Here is a 24900-nt window from a genome sequence, read left to right on the forward strand (position 1 = left end):
ACTTCTCCCTCTCCCTCTGCATGCTGCTCCCCCTGCTTGCGCTCTCTCTCTCAAATAAATAAATAAAATCTTAAAAAAAAAAATCTCCTTTATTTTGAATTTAGGAGTGTTGGGGATGGGGTGTGTGTGTGTGTGTATATATATGTGTATCTCTGTGCTTCAACAGATCATATCTGTGATCACATTATCATAAAGGAAATAGCAATTCAACAAATGTTTATCAGCTAGATGTGGTTAGAGGACAGAGGAAGATTCAGGAAATGGTGATGAAAGGGATATCAAAGACTTCATGGTGGCCTTTGAGTTGAGACTGTTTCTGGTCACTCAGGCAGCTCAGGCCCTCTCTGATTTGGGGACCTTTACATAAGCAGTTGACCCTGCCTGCATCACACTTTCCATTTCTGCCCCTGATTTCCATCTGGCTATTTCCCACATCACCTTTAGGTTCTCATATAAAGCCACTTCTTGGGCAGCCCTGGTGGCTCAGCGGTTTGGTGCTGCCTTCAGCTGGGGGCATGATCCTGGAGACCCAGAATCGAGTCCCACATCGGGCTCCCTGCGTGGGGCCTGCTTCTCCCTCTGCCTGTGTCTTTGCCTCTCTCTCTCTCTCTCTCTCTCTGTGTGTGTGTCTCTCATGAATAAATAAATAAAATATTAAAAAAAAATAAAGCCGCTTCTTCCAGGAAGCCCTCCCGAATCATTCCCCCAGACTGTTCAAGTCCCAACCCTATGCAGTGCCACAATTCTATTTCCCTTACAACAGCTCTTACCACATTCTGTGTTTGTAGCATGTTTACTTATCTGCCCTCAGGCAAGATGATAAGCTTCATGACCACAGGTACTATACCCACCTTTCATTGTCCTTCCTGTTCATTCTCCAGTGTCTGGCATGGTGTTAAATACATATTTGGCAAGCAAATGAATAAAGGGGAAATGAAGAATGAATGATGAAGAAGATTTGAATATATCAGCGTTTCTCAAACTCTAGTTAATAAACTCTAGTTCCTAAGAGCTTTCAGAAAAAGAGGAGTCCAATGTTTAGAAAATATTGGGTTAAGCTAAGCTAGCCAGGTTTATTTGTTGCAGGACTTCTTAGAGCATTTGAAATGCTAACGTAACCTCGAAGGGGAAAGGGGTTATCAGTAAACAGGATTACCCACAACCATTGACTACACCTCCATTTTTCAGTAGAGCATTTCCTAAAACCAATATTCTGAAGAGAATATACTGATAAATGGTGCAAAAGACAGAGAATAAGGAAAGTGCATTGTCTGGTGAGTTGCTTATTTTTTTAAAGTAGCTTAGAAGTAAGTGGGGCTGTGGACGTCAAGAGAAGAATTGCAACATGATGTCCAACATAATAGAGGGCTCAGAGGTTTGAAAAGGCTTTGCATACAGTACTGTAACCTGGTGGATTTTTAATGGAAGTCCCCTAGATGATTAAGAAATTTTGTAATATTTCCAAACTTTTAAATAAATTATGCCCATAAATTACCACATGGCCAGAGTAGCTCTTTCTGGTTGGATGCTGACTAGGGCTGCGCAGTTTAGATCAGGATGGACCTGGAGGATATTATACTAAGTGAAGTAAGTCAGACAGAGAAAGACAAATACAGTATGATTTCACACATATGTGGAATGTAAACAACAAAGCCAACAAACAACAAAAACAGAAACAATCACAAATACAGAGAACAAACTGGTAGTTGCCAGAGGGGAGATAGGTGAGGGGATGGGTGAAGCAGGTGAAAGGAGAACTTTCAATTATAAAATAAAGAAGTCACTGGGATGAAAAGTACCGCATAAGGAATAGAGTCAGTAATACTGTGATGACGTCGTATGGTGGCAGATGGTAACTACACTCACTGCACTGAGTAACACATAGAATTCTCAAATCCCTGTTGTACACCTAAAGCCAAAATAACATTGTATGTCAATTCTATTCCAATAAAAAAATTTTTTAAGACATCCTTCATAACCCAACACTTTATTCCAGCTTCCCAAGTATAACCTGAAGAAACATAACTATTCCTGTTACTTTTTCTGTGACAAGACTGGTTGCCTTGTGACTTTCATATCAGTTGATGCTTACTGCATCAGGTTCTGCAGAAGAAAGATAAAAAGGCATGGTAAAAAAAAAAAAAAGACATGGTAAACTTTTTTTTTTCCCAATTTTTGAATGAGTGATAAATTAATGAAGGAGGAATATCAAAATAGATGTAATTAGAAAATTCTTTTAAAACCACAAACATGCAAGCCAGACATGCCTGGGTTTCTATCCTGACTGCAGAACCTACCAATTATATGACCTTTAGGACAGACATACGCATTGCCAGATAACAAGGTACGCATTCTCTGCCAATTCATTTAAACCTCACAATGAACCTAAGAAAAGGATGAGGCTCAGAAAAAGTTTAAGCAAATTCAATATGTAGCAAGTGATAGAGTCAGATTCAAACTCTAGGTTATTTAATGACAAAGCCAATTCCTTTCCACCAGTCTGAACACTTCATGAGGACAGACATTACATCTGCTTTGTTTATGTTTGCATGTCCAGACTCCGGCACATGGTAAGCTGTTAATAACTATCTGTTGAATGACCAAATGAATGTATGAATATATGAGTGATTAAGCAAATTATCATGCTGATTTCAATATACCTTCTCTTTTTGGACCTTAATTTTTTTTTTCTTCTGTTGGCTCATTATAGGTACTTAAAGTCTGACCTGAATAGGGATAGATAGTTCTTGGTCAAAACAGATCTCCTGCTCCAGAATATTTGGCCATTAGTAGCAACGATGACTATGACAGTTAAGAACATTAAGGGTAAAAAAAAAAAAAAAAAGAACATTGAGGATAAAGTGATCACCAATTGTGGGTAAGCTGTCCAATGCAGCTAAGATTGACTAGATGGTTTGAAGCAATTCCTTATGACTGTAACATTAGCATGAAGGTTGAGAAGTGTAGTTGTACAAAGTATGAGTTGAAAAGAAAGTTGGCTAAATGGAAGGAAGTGTAATTATAAAAAGAAAGGAGTGCATGCCAGTCAGCCATAATGCCTTGGGAGCAAACCCCATCTTAATGATTACCATAGGGTTTTTGGTGATGGTGTTGGCATTGGTGGTAGAGGTGATGACAAAGAATATCTAAGATTTGTCTACCCTGTGTCAGTTTTAATGCTAAGTACTTAACCAGAACCACCTCCTTTCTCCTGACAATAATCCTATAACTTAGTCCTAATTTTTATCACTTTTTTAGACATATGGACTTAGTAAAGATCCAAAGCTAAATTACAGGGTCCATTTAAACCCTGGTCCTCCCCAATTCCAGAGCCTGAGCTTTAAATCCAATACTGTTGTGCCATAGGAGAATATAATATAGGTCATATTTCCATTCCAGTTAGGTTTTATTGCATGTTCAACATCAACATTTCATTGACATGGATCAGGAATTCAGGAAGGGCTCGGCTGGGTGATTCTGGTTCTAGTCTCTGATAAGGTTCCAGTCAGGCAATGACTATGGGGGCTGGGGATGGAGCATCTGGGAACTCTCTCTATGGTGTCTCCATCTGGGCTATGTTGGGCTTCCTCATAGGATGGCAGCTGCAGGGAAGTCAGTTGTTCACTTGCCAGCTAAATGCTTCAAGAGTAAATATTCCAATTAGTAAGATGGAAGCTAACTTGTCCTTTATGACCTAGAATTATTTCCACCACACTGACTACAAGCATGCTCTAAGCTCTCCCCTCCACCCAGATTCATAGGAAGAGGAATTAGATTCCACCCCCTGATCGGGAAGTGGCAAGGTTCTAAAGAGTAGGTGGGATGGAAAACAGCTGTGTCCAACTTTAGAAACTGTAATCTGCCATGTAGAGGCTTTGGGATGGGTAAGAGGGAAAATATCCACACTCAGTACTTAATCATTTGCTGGAAGCTCCAAGCTTACTCCAAGGAACTTTAGAAAGGGGGCATTGTAATCTCTTTCCATTTTAGAGTCGAAGAAACAGAAACTCAGAAATGTACCTGGCCAATGTCATTCAGCACCTGCTACACACCAGGCCACTTGACAGATGCTTTACCAACACCACCTCCAACTTACCCTTGATCTATGATTATCAGCATTGTTCAGAGGAAGAAGCAGAGGCTAACTAGCTTTCCCCAGTTAGTGGGCACCAGAACTAAAATCCAATCCCAGGTCTCTCCCTACTGTATCCTCCACCTTTTAAAACCTCACTCATTTACCCCATTATGCAGTCCACGGTGTATCTCCCTCCCTTCTGTTGTTTTTCTTGGGTATCAATCCTTTTTGGATGCATGTCATCACATAACTTCCACATGGTGCTTTGGAGAGAATTAAAAGAAGCATCAAAACCACCTGCCCTCTGGGAAACTGCCTTTTTCTGTTTTCTCCCAAAGCTGTCATATAGACGTTATGCTGAGCTGGCCAAAAGACAATTTGAAAAATGGCTTCGGAGATTGGCAGTCGTTCTGACTTGGCAGAGAGTGAGTTATTAACTGCTCTGTTATAGATTATGCTGGAGGCCTCCGATCTTTTTCTTGTCAGGCTCTGCCTGCCTTCTGGGAAGTCCTGTGTGAAACAGCCCCCTTTGCTCTGAACAAGAATCCTTTGACCTCATACCTTTCTTGTTTATGGTATCGTGGACCTTCCAAGAAACAGGTTGGTCTAAGTTTAGCAACCGTGGTGAGCTTAATATGGCTTTGGCAAGAAGAACCCGATACAAAGAGTCTTAGTAAAAACAAACAAACAAACAAACAAACAAACAAAACCAAAGAGTCTTAGTTAGCCAAGAATAGCAAGGGACAAAACAAACTTGTTTTATTTTATGTTTTTAGTCATAATTTCTCTTTATTTTATTCTAATTCTGGTAGTTAATATACAGTGTAATATTAATTTCAGGTGCATAGTGTAGTGATTCAACACTTCCATGCAACACCTGGTGCTCATCACAAGCTATAACTCCATACCCCAAGAAACACATAAGGCAACTAAAAACAACGCATTTAAAAAATAATCAGCGGAAAAAAAAAATAATCAGCGGAAAGGAGAGAAAAGAGAAGAGTGAAGGAGGAAGAAGGACAATGAAGAGAGAAGGAGGGAGGGATGCAAAAAGAAAGAAGGAAGCAAGGAAGCAGAGGTTGGGGAAGTCAATCTGCTCAGAATGTGGGTCAACCTCAAGTTGGGTAGAAAGAAGGTAAATGAGGTAGAAGAAGAGGCGTTCCCGTGGGCACCGCCATCTCTCGAGCTCCCCAGTGCCATCTCTAGTATTTTGTTATTATCATGTCATATCTAATTATACTTAATATTAAGAATAAGGGCACTTGGCTGGTGCAGTTGGTTGAGCACTCAACTCTTGATTTCAGCTCAGGACATGATCTCAGGGTCTTGAGATTGAGCCCCGAGTCAGGCTGTGCGCTTAGCAAGGAGTCTGCTTTAGATTCTCTCCCTTCTCCCTCTCCCCTCCCCCTACTCACACATGCTCTCTCTCAAATAAATAAATCTTTAAAAATGTTAAAAATAAACCTTTACATTAATTGACACAGACATTAGCCAATAGCTGATCATAGACATGATCTCCTGAAGCATGCACAACAACCTGCAATATTCTCATCTACTCTTTATAGATGAGGAAATTGAGGCTCTCAGTACCCCACCCTGCAGAGGCAACCCTGCTGCATGCAGTGTGTTGTAAATCCAGCAGGTGGTGGTAAGGGCTGACAGCTGGGGGCATACAAAATACTTCCAGGATTGAGTCCATGAACAGGTTAAATTTTCCCAAGACTCAGTCACTCTTCCAGCCCCAGGTCAGAACTTCTAGCACAACCATCCTCCAAGTCTGAGGCTGTCCCAGGCTCCAGAGTCTCCAGAAACTTCATCAGTAATAGCTTTGTGTTGACATGAAGGCTATTATGCTGCTTATGTAGGTGGAAATATGTATTTATTATTTGAAGCACAAGTGTATTTTCTCTTCATTTCATTTAAACAAGAATTTATTAATCCCTTAGTACATGCACTATCATTTATTTAGTGGTGTTGTGGAAACAAAATAAAGAAAACGATTAATAAACTTGAGTAGCTGAAAATGTGATGGAAAAACAATAGAACCCAGTGAGCACAATTGCTGGGCACCCATGAGGAGCCATTCCTTGGCCCCTCTGTTTTTCTTTCTTAATTAGACTTTATTTTTTATTTTTAAATTTTGTTTACTTTTTTAAGGATTTTATTTATTTATTTGAAAAAGAGAGAGAAAGAGAGCATGAGCAGGGGAAGGGCAAAGGGAGAGGGAGAAGTAGCTCCCCACTGAGCGGGGGCTCCATCCCAGGACCTTAGGATCATGACCTGAGCTGAAGGCAGACACTTAACTGACTGAGCCATCCAGGTGCCCCAATTTATTTTTTAGGGCAGTTTTAGGTCCACAGCAAAATTGAGCAGCAAGTACAGAAAGTTCCCATATATCTCCTTCCCTCCCACACATACCCACAGCCTCCCCATTATCAGCATCTGGCATCAGAGTTACATTTGTTTCAACTGATGAATCACCACTGATGTGTTACTACAATAACTACATTGACACATCATTATCGCCCAAAGTCTGTAGTTTACATAAAGGTTCACTCTCAGTGTTATACACTCTATGGGTTTGGACAAATGTATGATGACATGTATCCACCATTGTAGCATCATACAGAGTCGTTTCACTGCCACAAAAATCTATGTTCCATCTATTCATTCCTGCCACACACACACACACACACACACACACCCTCCCTAGCCCTTGACAACCACTAATCTTTTTACTGTCACCATGGTTTTTACCTTTTCCAAAATGTCATATAGTTGGAATCATACAGGACGGAGCCTTTTCAAATTGGCTCCTTTTATTTAGTAATAGACACTTAAATCTCCTCTATCTCTTTTCATAGCTTCATAGCTCATTTCTTTTTTTGTTTGGTTGTGTTTTTTGTTTGTTTTTGCAAAGATTTTGAAGATTTTACTTATTTATTTAAGAGACAGACAGACAGACAGACAGACCGACAAACAGCACAAGCAAGGGAGAGGAGCAGAAGCAGACTCCACGTTGAGCAGAACCCATTTTGAGGCTCAATCCCAAATCCCTGAGATCATGACCTGAGCCAAAATAAAAAGTCTGATGCTGGGCAGCTCCCGTGGTGCAGTGGTTTAGCGCTGCCTGCAGCCAGGGGTGTGATCCTGGAGACCCAGGATCGAGTCCCACCTCGGGCTCCCTGCATGGAGCCTGCTTCTCTTTCTGCCTCTCTCTCTCTCTCTCTCTCTGAATAAATAAAATCTTAAAAAAAAAAAAAAGTCCAATGCTTAACCAACTGAGCCATCCACATGCCCCATTCAGAGCTCATTTCTTTTTAGGCTAAATAATTTTCTGTCATCTGGATGTACCAAGTTTATTTATCCATGCACTTCCTGAAGGACGTCTTGTTTGTGTTTAAGTTCTGGCAATTATGAATAAACCTGCTATAACATCCACGTGCAGGTTTTTGTGTGGACAAAACTTTCAATCCATTGGGGTAAATACCAATGGGTGCAATTGCTGGATTCTATGTCAAGAGTTTATTTTGTAAGAAACCATCAAACTGTCTTCCAAAATGGCTGTTTGGCATTCCTACAGCAACGAATGAGAGTTCTTGTGGTTCCACACCCTCACTGCCATTTGGTGTTGGTCCTTCCACTTTTTAAAGCCCTACTAAACTGAATTATGTGGAAATGACTGGAGAGCCAGAAATTAGGCCAAAAATGATTCCAACCAACAAAACTAAATGTCAGTGCACCTGGGTGGCTCACTGGTTGAGCATCTGCCTTTGGCTCAGGTCATGATCCTAGGGTCCTGGGATCAAGTCCCTCATCTGGCTCTCCACAAGGAGCCTGCTTCTCCCTCTGCTTAGGTCTCTGCCTCTCTCTGTGTGTCTCTCATGAATAAATAAATAAATAAAATCTTTTTTAAAAAAGCAAAAAAAACAAAAACTGTCACATCTGTGATGTCCACCTAACAGGGTTTCTCAGCCCTTCCTCAAATATGTCATATTCTTGCCCTGTACAAAATACTATTAAGTTAGGCTTCCTGTTTTCCCAACCCATTAAGAATTAAAAGCATTAAACAGATAGAGACAATAAACTATAAGACAAGACACAAGCATTAGCTTGTTAATAAATAAATTAACAAGCAAGTATGCGATTCTACATTCTTTGGAGTCATAACTGCACATCAACCTCTCATAAATGGTGTTTATAAGAATTATCTTCAAATGATACATGCGTCCTGGTGTTTATAGCAGCATTATCTACAATATCCCAATTATGGAAAGAACCCAAATGTCCATCAACTAATAAGTGGATAAGAAAGACATGGTGTGTGTGTATGTGTGTGTGTGTGTGTGTGTGTGTGTGTACACATATATATGTATATATTTATATATATATATATAATGGAATATTACTTAGCCATCAAAAATAATGAAATCTTGCCATTTGCAGGGATGAGGATGGATCCAGACATTATGCTAAGTGAAACAAGTCCATCAGAGAAAGACAAATACCACATAAGGTCACTTATATGTGGAATTTAAGAAACAAAACAAATGAATATGGGGAGGGAAGAAAAGAGAGAGGCAAACCATGAAACAGACTCTTAATTGTAGAGAACAAACCGGGGATTGCTGGAGGAGAGGGGAGGCAGAAATAGGTGATAAGGATTCAGCAGGGCATTTGTTGTGATGAGCACCAGGTTGTATGTAAATGATGAAGCCTAAATTACACACCTGAAACTAATATTACCATCTATATTAACTAGCTAGAATTTAAATAAAAACTTGAAAAAAAAGAGTACCTCAAAACACTTGTTGAAAGAAGGAAATGGTATTCAAGATCCCACAGCTATTGAAAATTGAGAAGTCCCAGATTTGTGCTTGCAGATTTGTGGTTGAACTTAAATGCAATGTGTGTAAAATGCTTAGCACAGTGCCTGATACATAGTAGTGCTAATCCACATTGGCTGCTATGTAATGATGGTGGTGGTGATGATGGTGATGATGTAACAAGTGGTTAGACAATAAGGAGGGGGAAATGGAAAGGGAAAGGCATTGGAATTCCTCCAGCATTTATCGAGATCCTACTATGTTCCAAAGTGAATTCAAAGGTAAACAGTATGTGGTTCCTCTCCTTGAGGAAACACTTGTCTAGCGTGTCACATAATTACAATAGACTGTGATAAATGTTGTACACATCTATTTATAAAAGTAGAATGATAACATAGTTGAGGGGGCTGCTAATTTCGACTATAAGATTAAGAAAACCTACAGTAAATACTGGAGCTAGGCTCAAAGAATTTTACTGTTTGGTAAGGGGTAGGCATTTTAAGATAGGACATTCCAGGCAGAGGGAACAGACTAAACAAAGGCATGTTGTCATGGAAATCACGGCGCAGTCAAGAATGCAGACCATGGTAAAATCAAAGAAAGTACAGCCAGGAGATGAGCCAGAAAGTTCCCTGAAGGCCAGCTTATGATTACCTGATTACCTAGATATCACAATGAATTTTATGTGGAAGGTAGCAGGTTGCTATTAAAGGTTTTAAGCTGAGAAGCTACATGATTAAATGTCTGCTTTCACCGGGTGCTCAAACTAGAGGCAAGATAGAAACTGGACCAGAGTGGGTAGAGAATGGAGGCAGGAAGCCCAGGCAGAGGCTCTTGGGATCTTCTGGGATATTGCAGAGGTCCTGGAATTGGAGAAGAGATGACAGGTAGATTCTACAGACTGAGTGGTCTGTTGGAAGGGCTCCAAAGAGCGGAGGGAGATAATAGAAAATGCAGCGAAACATGACTCAAAGGTCCCTAACTTTGGTAATTGAGGCAACCCAACAAGGGAATTTTTTATAAACCTGAGATTTATTTTTTAAATTTTTCCTATCCTCTGGTGAGGGATATGAAAAAAAAAAAAAAAGCTGAAGCCTTTAATATAATTTTTTAATTTAAAAAAATGTAAAGATTTTACTTATTTGAGAGAGAGAGAGCACAGGTAGGGGTGGGGCAGAGACAGAGGGAGAAGCAGACTCCCCACTGAGCAGGGAGCCCGATGTGGGGCTCCATCCCAGGACCATAACCTGAGCTGAAGGCAGACACTTAACTGATTGAGCCACCCAGGAACCCAAAAACACTTCAATCCCAAGTTTATTTGATATTTTCTTGCTCCGCCTAGAGAACACCACTTGATTTATGCCATAAAGCTAGAACCAAATGAATGCAATTTATTTTTCCAAAAGTTTCAAGTAGGGATAGACAAATACTACTCAAATTCTGAGCCCCACATGACCAAATACAGTCTGAAGTGGGACCATCCAAAGTGACTAGGTGTGGCCACATGTGGCTATTGAGCACCTGAAACATGGCTACTCATAATTGAGATGTGATATAGGTGCAAAATACATATAATTCATATCAGATTTCAGAGATTTAGTATGAAGAAAAGAATACAAAATAATTTGTGAATAATTTTCTATTGATTACATGTTGAAATAATATTTTAGATGTATTAGATTAAATAAAATATATTACCAAAATTAACCACTAATTTTTAATGCAACAACTAGAAAGTTTTAAATTACATATATGGTTCACATTGTATTTCTACCAAAGGCGCTGATCTAGGAAATTCAATTTTTGTGGCATCAATATTTAATGGTTATATACGGGCCAAGGGTACATTTTGTATTATCGCTTGTCTTCTCGTTACTGGGGAGAGTCTCACCAGTAAATAGAAAAACCTGATGCTTTCTATTATCTTACTATGTATCCTTATTTTCCTTAAGACAGAAGTAGTTACCATAGCAACTGTGGCAACATACTGTATTTACTACACCTAGAGGGGGTGAAATAAACAGACATCAATCTGTCATTCAGATTTACACTTTTTTTTTTCATGTGTAGCTGGTCTTTGCAAAACTGAGTGCTGCAAGTAGGAAACCTGACTTGTAATTCCTGCCTGTGTCACTGGCTTCTTTGGGTCTGTATAAGAAGGGTAATAATGATCCCGTGCCAGCTTCAGATGTGTGGACAGACACTTACAATGGACACTGAAAGTTATACTTAGGGCACAGTATCAGTATAATGTCAACACAGTTCAATATAGTAATGGTATCTAATATTATGTCCAAAGCTGAGGCAGGTAGGAAGGACAAGGTAGTTTTCTTTGGTGGATATGGGTGAGGGGTGCAGAAGGAGAAACCAAAGGATGGTGATCAATATTAATATTTGTTCCCATAAACTTTAACAGTCTTTTTTAGGTACTTAACACATTCAGCAACAAGACTCCACTCGCTGAGAGAAGACTGGGAGCCCAGAGCCCCCTCTGTGGACAGAGCCCCCTCTGCATACTGGTCAGCCTGGCTTTGATATGGACAGAGCCAAGAGGCTGGAGTTTTTTATGCCGATCATCATGTTGCATGATGCTTTCACTGTTATGCTTATTTGTGCCATCTGAGTTTCTTAAAAAGCCATTTATTCATGGGCCCATTCTATACTTTAACATATTGGTCCCCCAATAAGTATCTCAGAGATGACACAGCGGCTAAGAAAGGAAAATTGGGGTAGATTGAGACAATTCTTATCACTTTCACCCAAGACAGTGCTGGCTTCAAATTATCCAGAGAGATTTGCCTTAAAGATTTCAATTTGGTGGGAAGTAGAGGCTGGGGGAATTGGCTTTTAAGAGGTACTTGCATAGCAAGCTTCTGCCTTTTGGTTGGATGTTATGCTTTTTTGGGGGGGGGGGCGGCGCTGGCGAGGGTTTATGATGATCAAGTGCAGGTGAGAGGAGGGGGATTGGCTAAAGACCCCTCTACCCAATATATCCCTTTGGCATTTCAGGGAACTTAGATATGTGGCAAAAGTAGAAACACTCCAGGTTTTATTTTTTTTTTAATTTATTTTATTTTATTTTTGTATTTAATTTATTTATTTATTTATTTATTTATTTATTTATTTATTTATTTATTTTATTTTTTGACTCCAGGTTTTAGAGCTCTCCTTTGCACAGGTGTTATAAATCTATGCACTCTATCATTTGAAAACTTCTTCGGTTAATGTATCACATCTACAGCCACCCTAAAAGAAAATCAAGGAAAGTGCTACACTTACATCTTGAGATGGTACACGTTCAGAAATCTCTGCTAACTCAGCATTGGCATTTAGGAGGTCCTCTACCCCAGAAGAATCAAACCAAAGGGAAATAAAAATGCCCTGCAAAACTGTAGCACGCCCCCACCCCCAAGGAAGTTTCAAAACAGGATAGTGGTCTTCCCAGCATCTCCCTCTGGGCCTCTCCTTTCACTCCAGGGGGTGGGGGAGGTAGATGGGGGGACAGGAGGGGAGTTTCTGATCAGAACTCAAATAGCAGGGTCTGAATTATATAATGGAGCTGCTGTGAGTCAGGTGACAGGCTCACTGAGTAATTCCCTGCAGAAGGAGACAAACTGCATGTTAAAGAGCTCAACAAATACTTAAAAAAAAAAAAAAAAAAAAGTAAAATAAAAAGCCCAGGCCGTGAGTTCCAGACTTGCAAGCTGCAGTTTTCTCTGAATGCGCTCGCGGCTGAAACAGCTGGGCGGGCTGGGCCGGTCGCAGCCTCCCCCGCAGAGGCTGCTGCGAGGGCCAAGTGCAGGTCCGGGGGTCCGGCTGGATCACCGGGTTACTTTCTGTTTCATTTCGAAATGTTCCCTGCTTCTGGAATTGGTTGCCTCCAATGTCCAGGAAAACGCATGACTCCTTGGAGGCTCCAGCCAGGCTTTTAAGAGCTGGGGCTTTGCGAAGGTAAGAGGCATCCCCCTGCGAGCCCGACAGCCAGGGGCAACCTGCCAACTTGGGGGGAGGGGGTCGGAGCGAGGCCCGACAGCTCCGGAGGGGTCTGAAGGTTAGCAAAGGGATACGGGGGTCCCTCCCACCCAGATGGGTGGCCAGCCGGCCCACGGTGGGTGGAATCGGTCCCCAGCCCCTGGGGGCTCCCTTGCCCCCCCATTCTGCCCTATGGAGGAGTTGATCAACAGTCAGGGACTTGGCATGGGCTGGCCCAGGGCTGGGAAGGAAGGCAAGGGGCTGCCTGGCACCCAAGGGCTGCCTGGGTGGGTGCAGCATGTGTATTCCAGAGCCTGACACTTGAGGCTGTTGCTGGGCTGAGAAAGCGCAGCTATTAGGAAACCAGAAAACAGACCCAGAGGGGAGGATCCTTGCACGAGCAAAGAGCTTTGGGAAATCTGTAAGGTAGGCGTTTTGAGTTTTATTTTTATTTATTTACTTTTTTTTTTTTTTTTTTTGCGTTTTGAGTTTTAAATGATTTTATCGCCTTTCGTGTATTCGTTAGTTGGATTTCGTGGTTTTTAGGTTTTCCCCTTTTGGAGCTGCCAGTGTGGACTGGTTTGGTCTCTCTGTCTTTGGAGCCGGTTCATAGGATGTCTTGGAGCCCACTGGCGTTTGGGAGGTGGGTGCCTGGAAGTCACAAGACGTTGATGGGAAACTGGCCCGACGCTGTTGTTCAGATCAGGGGATTCACTTGCAAATCTCACTGCAGTCGGTGGAGGCTGGGCCTGGCCTCCGCGGAGGCGGGCAGCACTTGGGAACCTCAGGAAGTTTCTGACTTAAAGAGACAGGAAAGGAAAAACCGGGTCAGCAGTTGTTATTTGGGGGGAAGTGGGAGCCTGGAGAAGTTGTGCATGAGAAAAGAGAAAGATGACCGGAAAATTGAAGGATAAGTACAGGTTTGGTGAGATCCCATCTCGGGCCGTGGCATTTTGAGGTTTGAGGCATGATGATAAAAATCAATAGGGCAATGGATACCAGCCCACTGGGCTTGAGTGAGAACGCTACGATGGATTCTTTTTCTTGGGGACTCCTAGGGACCTCGAGAAATAGTCTAGGCGTTAGTTTCCAAGACTTCCTCTCTAATGACTTTTCTTTTTTGGCCACACCGAGGTGCTCTAAACAAAATATGGTGATGTTAGAGCCAAAGAGAAAACGTGCTGTAAAGGAGGTCTATGAAGAGTTATTCAATTTTTTTGCTGCCCGGTACCCCTTCCCCATCTAACTTCCTGTTTTTGGTAAATTACCTGAGCTGAAGGTGTCTAATATAAACAGCTCTTTTGAGTGGTACAATGATCCCCGTGAGAGGATGTTTGGATTTCACAATAAAAATGATCTTTACTCGGTGGTTGTTAAATCTTTGAGACCATGGGCCACATTTGGGAACAGAAAATATTTTGCGGATCATGAATTTCTAGAGTCCTCTCTTTACTACGGCCCCATCACCCCCATCTCTTCTGTGCTCAACAAACACAACTAAATGATGACAACAGAACCCAAAGGCATAGTGAGGTTGCTAATTAAAGCCCACATTTGGAATATAGAAAAATGTCATATTGTAAATGTTCATAATATAAGAGAACAGCTCATGGAGCCCCCCCCACACCCCATCTGCAGGCCATGGCAGTCCCTGGAGAAAGCACTGCTTAAATAATTAATGTCAGCACAGCGAGGTCGGTCTTTTTATCCACATTTCCATCATTTGAAACCAATGGAAAATCTGCATTTCTACACTTCAATAATATCATGAGGAATGAGATTCGTAAGGAGGACCTCCAGACACCAGAAGATCCACCCGTGCCTTTCAGATCACAGAAGATAACATGGTACTCTGACTAGTTTTACTTCTGAGTGCATTGCCTTGCACTCCAATTCACTAAAATTTGGTAATCTGCCTAAATCGTAGTGCCCACATTTTCCACCCCAAGAAACAGGACTTGTGGTTTTTACAAAGGGTTTTTGTGTTACTTTCAGTGTGAGGCACAATCTGGGAAATGCAGTTTGGATACCAATATATCAAGTGTGGATGTCCATTTCTGGGACAGTTCAATAGTTCATGTGACAGCTCGTCAGAAGGTATGAGATAGGAAGGCTTTTGAAAATCTGGTTCTCATAGAAATGTAGACACTTTGTTTAAAAGCCTTAGTCTTTTGTGTTCAGGCTGACTTGGGTCTGCGTTCTAATTCTTTGACCTATTGAGTGATGTCAAGCAAGCTTCTTGACTTTCTATGATTTTTTTCTTTCTCTCTCTCTTTTTTTTAAAAAGATGTTATTTATTTGACAGAGAGAGAGAGAGAACACAGGCAGGGGGAGCAGCAGCAGCAGGCAGAGGGAGAGACAGAAGCAGGGAGCCCAACGCAGGGCTCAATCCCAAGACCCTGGGATCATGACCTGAGCCAAAGGCAGATGCTTAACCAACTGAGCCACCCAGATGCCCCCTAAGCTTGTTTTTTCATCTGTAAAATTAAATAGTAACAGTGCTTACCTCATAGGTTGTATGGGAAGTGAATAAAATGATGTATAAGTAGAACAGCACTTAGTACAATTCTGGCATAAGTAACATCTAATAAATAATATCTGCTATAATTATTGTTATGATGTGCTATTTAATGACCATGAAATAGTTGAAGAGCCAGGTCATTGTTTTTCCTTTTAAAATCCCAGAAGGAATAATGTTGTGCAACTTTAGAACAAATTTGGGATCCTCAGAATGTTCTGGAATGAAGTTATTTGCATATCTGTTCCTCTGCGTGATGAGGCATCATTGCCTCATGTATTGCACAGAAGAGACTATTGAACTGGATTAAGCCATAGAGCACATCAGTGGCAGCATAAAGGTGGGGGGAGGAATATTTGTCTCCAGAATCACTACACCCTACTCCCTGGATCACTCTATTCCTGATAATCTCACTGGGGACCACACCAGGGCAGGAGGGTGAGCAGCAAAGACAAAGTAGCCCTTGTTTCTACTCCAAACACCTTCCCATGGCTGGAGTTTGGTGCAACAGACTTAGTTTTCCCTGCTTCAGCCTGTGTTAGTTGTGGCTCTGCTGGGTTCAGGATTGTTGGGCTCAGAACCCCTCCAGGTGTCACCCATGTGGCCAGCTCATGCAGTAGGGTGATTGTGATCATGACTCCAGGCCTCCAGTGGGGTCAGTATAAAATCTGATACCCTGTACAAGCCCCTTATGGGCTCAGCTTCTGTTTTTTTCTTGCAGTCTCTTAACATGGGATTTAATGCCTGCCATTAAGCAAACTCCCGATCATATGCTATAAAGTCCAAAGACAGGCATATAATTAATCTAAAGGATAAAGATGTCAAAAAGTCTTGATTTTTGCATTCCATGGGTATTCTGCTTCCTGTAGAATTCTGAATCCATATTTACAGGAAGATGCTAAGAGAAGGATTTTGTAAAAGGTGCTCTAGGAGTAGCCTAGGCTTCTCAAAGAAACTAAATAAAAATCCATCCCCCTCACCCACCCCACGCACACAATGGGAGAGTGAAGGATGGTGTAGAGTGTCTTCTTTTAAGCAATGCACCACAAAGACAACACAAAAGTCTAAAATCAAGAGAAACAGAAACAAAATCCAATAGAATAACAGAGGAGTAAGACACAAGATTCAAAAATAAAGAAGCAAATTTTGAAATGTGAAAACACCCTAATTTGGAAATACGATAATGCTAAGGAATAAGAAGAAGAAGCAGAATATGGGAGAAACCACAGAGAGAGAGGTTATAAATTCAGCTCTGTAGGCTGGATCAAACATCCTCATTGATAAAATGCAAAAATAATCCCTACCCTGCTCCCAGGGTTACTGAGGGACACAATTAAGAGACTGTGTCAAAACCAGAGATTAGCAGTATTCCCTCAACAGTGTTGAAAACTTGAACTTTAGCTGGGGCTGTCCATAGTTTTTTTTTTTTTTTTTTTTTTTAAGATTTTATTTATTTACTCATGAGAGACATAGAGAGAGAGAGGCAAATACACAGGCAGAGGGAGAAGTGGGCTCCATGCAGGGAGCCTGACGTGGGACTCGATTCTGAGTCTCCAGGATCATACCCTGGGCCAAAGGCAGCGCTAAACCACTGGGCCACTGGGACTGCCCTGTCCACAGGTTTTAATAACTATTTAGTATTTTTAAAAACTGACAAAAAAGAAGGAATATGTGTATTACTAAAAAAAAAAAAAAAAAAAAAAAAAAAAACCCAGGATTTTCAGGGCACCTGGGTTGCTCAGTTGGTTAAGCATCTGACTCTTGATTTTGCTCAGTCGTGATCTCTGGATTGTGAGATTGAGCTCCATGTTGGGCTCCATACTCAGGGGGGAATCTGCTTAAGATTCTCTCTCTCCCTCTGCCCTTTCTCTGCATGTACATGCTCATTCTCACTCTCTAAAATAATAAATCCTTTAAAAAAAAAACAACCCAGGATTTTCTTCTTAGTAATAGAGAAGAAACTCACTTTGGGTAAGCTATTGGTAATAGCTTAGTGAATAAATGGTAACTACTGTATTAGTTTGCTAGGGCAGCCGTAACACAATACCTCAGACTCAGTGGCCTAAGCACTTAGTCTAAGAAACTTATTTTCTGGGACGCCTGGATGGCTCAGTGGGTGAGCGTCTGCCTTCGGCTCAGGGTGTGATCCCAGGGTTCCGGGATCAAGTCCCACATTGGGCTCCCTGCATGGAGCCTGCTTCTCCCTCTGCCTGTGTCTCTGCCTCTCTCTCTCTCTCAATCTCTCTCTCTCTCTGTATCTCTCATGGATAAATAAATAAAATATTTTTTTAAAAAAAGAAACTTATTTTCTGATAGCTCTGGAGCCTGTAAGTCCAAGATCATGGTGTTGGCATAATTGGTTTCTCCTGAGCCCTCTCTCCTCGGCTTGAAGATGACTGCCTTCTCTCTGTGCTCTTGTATGTGTGTGTGCTTGTCCTCCGTGGGTACACACCCCTGGTGTCTTTCCTCTTCTTAGAAGGACACCAGTCAAATTGGGTTTGAGCTCCACATGTATGACCTCATTTAACTTTGATTACCTCCCTGTAGGCCCTGTCTCCAAATACAGTCCCATTCTGAGGTACTGGGGGTTAGGGCTTCAACATATGGATTGAGGGGGAGCACAATTCAGCCCATAATATCTATCAATTAAGAAAGATCTATCATTAAGGGACACCTTTGGCTCAGGTCGTGATCGTGGGGTCCTGGGACTGAGTTCCACACTGAGCTCCCCGCAGGGAGCCTGCTTCTCCCTCGGCCTATGTCTCTGTCTCTCTCCGTGTCTCTCATGAATAAATAAATAAAATCTTAAAAAAAAAAAAGAAAGCTAAATAAGGGGTGCCTAGGTGGATCAGTAGGTTAAGCGTTTGCCTTCAGCTCAGGTCCTGATCTAGATTCAGCCCTTCATTGGGCTCTCTGCTCATCAGGGAGCCTGCTTCTCCCTCTCCCTCTACCATTCCCCCTGTTTGTGCTTTCGCTCTTTCTGTCAAATAAATAAACAAAATCTTTAAAAACAACAACAAGAACAAAAAAAGCTCATTAAAAGATATGTTCTTGTTCTAGAAATCTATCAGGTCCCTAAAGGAAAATGTTATCTCCATAAAGGAACAATGAAATCTCCAAACTGCGATGAAGAGACATCATGGAAAGTAGTCTGGTAGACCAGGCCCAAGATTGGAGAGGAGCTTGACTTCCTGGTGTATTTCAACTAAGAGGGGGGAGTGAGGAGCTTGTTTTCAGACTTCCTCCCAGGTGGTCTGTCAAAGAACTAGTAAACTAGTCCCTGTGGTGGTTGCATCTCTATGGTGACAGCTGTTCTTAGAAGATGGATTTAACATTGTTTGGAATTAGATGCTCCTTTGAGGTCAAAAGGATTGTGGCATTTCACTGCCTAATTTCGCACTTCCTTTCAATATTCTCTCTCTTCAAGGAAGTCAAATGTTGATCCCACCATCTGGGGTCCTGCTATGCTTAGCGTGATTGTGCATACTTTTCCCCATTTCTTCAGTTGGTCTCCAGCTCTCCTTGTTCACAGTGTGAACAGTAACATTCAAGGACATGGTTACCTGAAATACACATACATACACATATGTGCACACACACACATTTATTCATTCCTGAAACAAAATTTGTGAGTAGAGAGGAAGGTTTTTTGTGATATTTACACATCACTTTCTTTTAAAATGTCAGATTTTTTATTTCAGAGAAAGAGATATGGGGTCCAGCTCACAGCTGAGGTGTCCCCACAAATATGAGAAGCACAGGGGAACTGATACCTATTCTCAATTCACAGGCTCAAGAGGGGAAGCAGGTGATTTGCAGGTGTTTGCAGATAAGAGTGAGCATGCTCACTGCCTGAGCATGCTGTTGCTCCTTACTGCTCATAACCATGCCTTTAGGGGACAATTTGCACACTCTGGTTGGGGCACATCCCGGGTATATCCAAACAGGAAACATGAGGAGATCATGCAAATAAGGCATACCCTGATTTTCTTTCTTTCTTTCTTTCTTTCTTTCTTTCTTTCTTTCTTTCTTTCTTTCTTTCTTTCTTTCTTTCTTTCTCTTTCTTTCTTTCTTTCTTTCTTTCTTTCTTTCTTTTTAAAACAATGGATAGTGGTGGAAAATTATATTGGAAGAAACAAAGAAGCACAAATTTAGTAATTTGTAAAACACCCTGTTGTGTTGTGTCCTTTTTTTGTTGTGTTTTGTCCTAAGAATAAGGTACGCTGGGGTGCCCCGGTGGCTCAGTTGGTTAAGCATCTGCCTTTGGCTTAGGTCATGATCCTGGGGTCCTGAGATTGAACCCTGCATCAGGCTCACTGCTTAGCAGAGAGTCGACTTCTCTCTCTCTCCCTCTGCTGCTCCCCCTGCTTGTGCTATCTTGCTGTCTCTCTGTCAAATAAATAAAATATTTTTAAAATAAATAAATAAAATAAAAATAAGGTATGCTTCCATGCCCAAGGAAATTCCCTGAGCATCACAATCATACCTTCTGAGCCTGCTCTTCATATTGTCTCGGCACAAAGAATGCACTACATTCTTAGTTTTCTCCTTCTAACAGGATCCATTTCAAAGGCAGGGGAAGAAACATGTGTTAGTACACTAAATTAGTCTGCCCAACCTTCAAGCTGGTTGGGTGCAATGTTCTCTACAAGTATCAGGTACTCTCATCTGGGTTATTATAAAGAGGCTCTTGAAACTATGATGTAATTCAGAATATGTCAGAGCCTGGATTACTTAGCACTGATTCAAAGGTTCATGACTTGCCCAAAAAAGGACCCAGAGCCTGAAAAGGCTTAAGGACACATACTCAGGAACAAGCCATCGGACTTTAAGAAAGCTAATACTGGTTCCCTTTGGCTTTCAGATAAATTAGGAACATAAATTAGGAACTCTTACATAAGTTGGTTTGTTCACATATGGAACTTCCCAAAGTAAAAATGTAGGATTCTTGTTTTGTTTTGTCTTGGATAAAGCAAAGAAATCACTACCTTGGGGTTTTGTTGTTGTTGTTGTCATTGTATTTAACCAGTAAGCACTTACTGTCTACTGAACTAAAAACAAAATGTTGTACAAAGGGTTTTGCAGGGGAAGAAAAGATGAATCAGATCTACTGTATTTAGAGAAAAAAACATGTACGTAAAAGTTTTATGAAGATACAAAAGATGACAGCTTCATGAGAATGGAAAAAAATAGTTATTGAAGTTGAAAAAAAGGGAGATAATTCTAGCTAGTGAGGGCTTTAGGAATGTTTTCAATAAAGGTCTTTTTTTAAAAATTGGAGTGTGATTCCTTTTTTTTTTTTTAAAGATTTTATTTATTTATTCATGAGAGAGAGAGAGAGAGAGGCAGAGACACAGGCAGAGGGAGAAGCAGGCTCTATGTTGGGAGCCTGATGTGGGACTTGATCCCGAGACTCCAGGATCATGCCCTGGGCCAAAGGCAGGTGCTAAACCGCTGAGCCACCCAGGGATCCCATTAATAAAGGTCTTGAGGGATGAATAGGTCTATTTCAGTATAGAGGGGGAGGAGGAGAACGGGGACATTCCCAAGAGAGGAAATGGAATGAGTGGGAAACAAAATCATACACAAGGCAAGTGAGCAGGCCAGTTTTGTTGGAGGAGCAGGTGAAAAGAAAGCAACCAGTTCTACATGCATTGGAAAGAACTTGGATGTCAAGCAGAGAAGGACAACAGTATGTGTTCCTTCTGAAATACACATTCTGGTGGAAGCTTAACAGTGAATGGAGAGAGAGGTGAGTGAGACAGTCAGTTACAGTGTTCTTGCAGGAGCCCAGAACCAAACAATGGTTAATAATAATGATAATGATAACAATAATACTAACAACAACTAGCTCTTACCTGTTGAGTGCCTAGTAGTTGTTGAACATGTCCCGTAGACGATTGCTTTTAACTTGCCCAGCAGACCTGGGAGGTAGGTACAAATAGACTTGATCTTCATTATTCACAGGTTCTGTATTTGCACATTCACTTATTCACTAAAATTTATTTGTAGACCCAAGATCAATACTCATGACGCTCTCATACTCATTCATGGACATGAGCAGAGCTGCAAAAACTTTTGCGCCACACGTACATTCCCAACTGAAATCGAAGAGGGTGGTGCTCGCCATTTGTCCCAGCTCTCAAACTGTAAACACGTGTTGTTTTCAGGGTCTATTTAGTCTCGTGATTTTCACATTTTTTTGGCTTTTTGTTGGTGATTTTGCTTTTTATTGGTGATTTTGCCATTTAAAATGGTCCCCCAGTGTAGTGCTGAAGTGTTCTCTGGTGTTCTCGAGCACAAGAGGGCTGCAGCGTGCTTACAGAAGAAATATGTGTGTTAGATAAGCTTCGTTCAGGAATGGGTTATAGTGCTTTTGGCCAACTTCAAGGTTAAGGAGTCAATAATATATACTAAAATAAGATGTCTTTAAACAGAAACACACATAAGACAAGGCATCAGTCGGTTAGTTGGTGAAAACATTGTGACTAGAGGCTCATGGGAACCTTACCTTATATTTCCCCAAGGAGCAATGGTTCTGCATTCACTACTTCAATGTTCACAGTGACTTTATTGAAGAAGGCTACTTGAATATCAGGAATCCTATAGTACTCTCCTTTCCACAGAGGAGTAAGCTAAGACTAGGAGAGACAAGGGCCTTGCCCAAAGCCAAACAGCAGGCACAAACCCAGTCTGCCAGACTCGCATGTCATCATGTGATCACATACATTTGTAATGACATAACAAGGGTCTGTATCAGGTGATAGCGATGAAAATGAAGAATGGTAGAGAGAAGATAAATTACAAATGGTTTAGGAAGTATAATCAACAGGACTTGGTGCGATTGCACATGGAAGGCAAAGAGGAGTAGGGTCCAGAAAGACTGAAGTCAGGAGGAGAAGATGACTCAGAGGCCAAAGGTTACATGAAGGGTAACCAGCAGGTTCAGCTGGGCTTAAGGACTGGGGTTTGAGAAGAGAAATGCCAGTTGTTATTTTCTGAGCACTCATATATTCCAAGTGCTGTTGTGAGACTCTACCCGAGTAATCTCATTGAATCCTTACAACAGCCCCCAGACAGTCACTATGATGCCCATTTTACAGATGAGGAGAGTGAGGCTCAAAGGTAAAGTAACTTGCTGACGGGCACCTTGCTTATACACAAAACAGGAAATTCAAACCCAGGCAGAGTGACCCTGGAGGTTACAATAACAGAAAGAAACTTTGGAGTTTGAGATATCGGAGGAAGAGAGGCATTAGTGTTAGCAATACTCTGTCTTGTTCTCTAGTCTCTTGTTTTTAATTGTATTTTTACAATGTTTTCTCTTTTCACCACATTTTCCTATCTTTGTGTTTTTGTTCAAATTCATCCTACAATGCAGGAATGTTGTTTCTCTCCTAGCCCTTAGGTTTCTTTTCTTTTCTTTTTTCTTTCTCAATGTTCAAAGGATTAACTAAAATCATTTAATAGCTGGGGCACCTGGGTGGCTCAGTTGGTTAAGCATCTGACTCTTGATTTTGGCTCAGGTCAGGGTCTCAGGGTCGTGAGATTGAGCCCCACAGGCTCTGTGCTGGGCATAGAACCTGCTTAAGATTCTCTCTCTCCCTCTGCCTCTCTCCACCTTCAGATGTGTGTTCTCTCTCTCTCTCAAAAAGTTATTTAATAGCTGCAGGAACTGAACATGTTACATTGAATTAGTTTGTGATATATCGTAAAAAGTTAGGATTTCAAGGTTTCTAAGAATGTAATAAATGTTACTTAGCAACAATTATTTTCCTAATCACTTCTGCATTTCACATTAATAGACTTATGGTTTATTGACAGATGTGCTCCTTAATATAGGAAAACATGATTATGCTATTTGTGTATTAGATTTGGATAACCTGACATAAAAAGACATGTTTTGCATTTCATCTCAGATATCAATTATCTTTTAACTTTTTTTTAAAGATATGAAGTCTCTAAGTTTCCCAAATCCATATCCCTGAGGCTATGTCTATGTCTATGTCCCAAAGATATTAAGAAATTAAATATTCCCTTGACACTTAGATATTAAGCATTATTTCCACAGGACTCCCAGCAGTACTGTTCCTGGGGAAGGAATAGTTTCCAAACACAGAGGGGGTCTCTTCTAAAAAGTGCCAGAGCTGTTTATTATATTCAAAAACACACTCATGATAGGAAAAAATTCCCATCAGGATCTTAGGCTCCCTCCTCCTTTGCAAAGCCCCTTCAAAATGTCTAGAAGGTGAGCATTCTTTCTGGCCACACAGAAGGGACTCTCCAGAGCTGTGGTATTTCATCAAAACACCTATGCCCACAGAGTTCAAATGCCAGTGGTTGCAAGAACGGTTAGCTTGAATCTCTGCATGCAAGCAGGAAAGAGTTCACCTACAAGGGACTTTCTATTCTTTGAAATAACCCAAGTATGAAAACGTTCCTTTATGAATTAAAAAGAAACCTTTTGAATGATTCTGAAGTCAAAAGAGAGAGTTGCAATGCATCTGGTAGCTGTCCTATGTCCTCATTCAGCTCTAAGTAACTCTTAGGTGAATAAAGTCTGCATTGGTATAGAGATCTGGTAATTCGGGAATAAAGGCTACAGCAAACCCAGAGAAATCCTTGTCCTCTTCTTAAACTGCTGTAGCGTAAAAGGGAACTGGGAAAAGTGAAGCCATGTTTGTTTGATTCAACAAACACCCGAAACCATCTTTCAAATATTCTGGATGGAATGGAGTCCAAAGAGTGTTTTGCCAAACCCGAGGGAAATTCACTCCATGTGTTTCTGATTCATTTATAGTTTAATCATCAAAATACTGCTTTGTAAGGAATATTTATGTCCAAGAAACCTTTTATGAGCCATTTTAAAACATTATCTTGAAAACAGGAAGCACTGTTTTGCCAAGAGCGAGCAGATGCCTGGGCAGAGGTTCTGGATTTGGTTGTGGGGGCAGAGCCAACTTTATAATGCCTTTGGGGGGAATCTGTTCTGTGTGTCTGTCTCCACTCACGAGAATCACAGAAATCCTTCAGGGAAAATAACCCAAGGGGAAGGTGACCACTAGCTTTTGTGATTTCTGCTCAAACTTATTCCCTTTCTTGGATTTTCATACGCTTTCACTGTATTCCATTTGTTAAATGCTAATTCAGGAGATAACTTCTCTACTGAAATCTTGCTAGTATCTTAGCCCTTAAAAACCTAAGGTAGAATTTCATAATTGAGCTTAGAAAACAGTAGCTTCAAAGGAGCTATTGACTTCATGAATAGGGGGAAAATATTTTTCTCTTTATTTTTGAGGATTTTTTAAATGACTAAAATTGTCAAAATTGAAGCCTCCTAAAATTGCTTTTACATAAAGTAATGTTTATGTCACTTTCTCTCTTGTTGCTCTTCCTTGGTTTTTTTTTTTTTTTTTTAAGATTTTATTTCTTCATGGGAGACAGAGAGAGAGAGAGGCTGAGACACAGGCAGAGGAAGAAGCAGGCTCCATGCAGGGAGCCTGATGTGG

General features: G+C 41.1%; 1 protein-coding gene across 7 annotated transcripts in view; it reads left to right on the forward strand.

The window, feature by feature from the left end:
• The window catches only part of PHACTR1 (phosphatase and actin regulator 1), a 558131-nt gene that overhangs the window by 235451 nt on the left and 297780 nt on the right, over nt 1-24900 (forward strand). The window contains exon 1 of one of the 7 annotated variants that reach the window (XM_025444333.3): nt 12617-12852. The exons of 5 other annotated variants lie outside the window; for them this stretch is intronic. The gene's annotated coding sequence lies outside the window, so the exon portion shown is untranslated. Of the gene's footprint in view, nt 1-12616; nt 12853-13275; nt 13300-24900 lie in introns of those variants that run through there. One more of the 7 variants, XM_025444335.3, reaches the window with a different exon arrangement.

This window comes from Canis lupus, chromosome 35 (genome assembly GCF_003254725.2).
Source record: "Canis lupus dingo isolate Sandy chromosome 35, ASM325472v2, whole genome shotgun sequence".
Taxonomy (NCBI): Eukaryota; Metazoa; Chordata; class Mammalia; order Carnivora; family Canidae; genus Canis; species Canis lupus.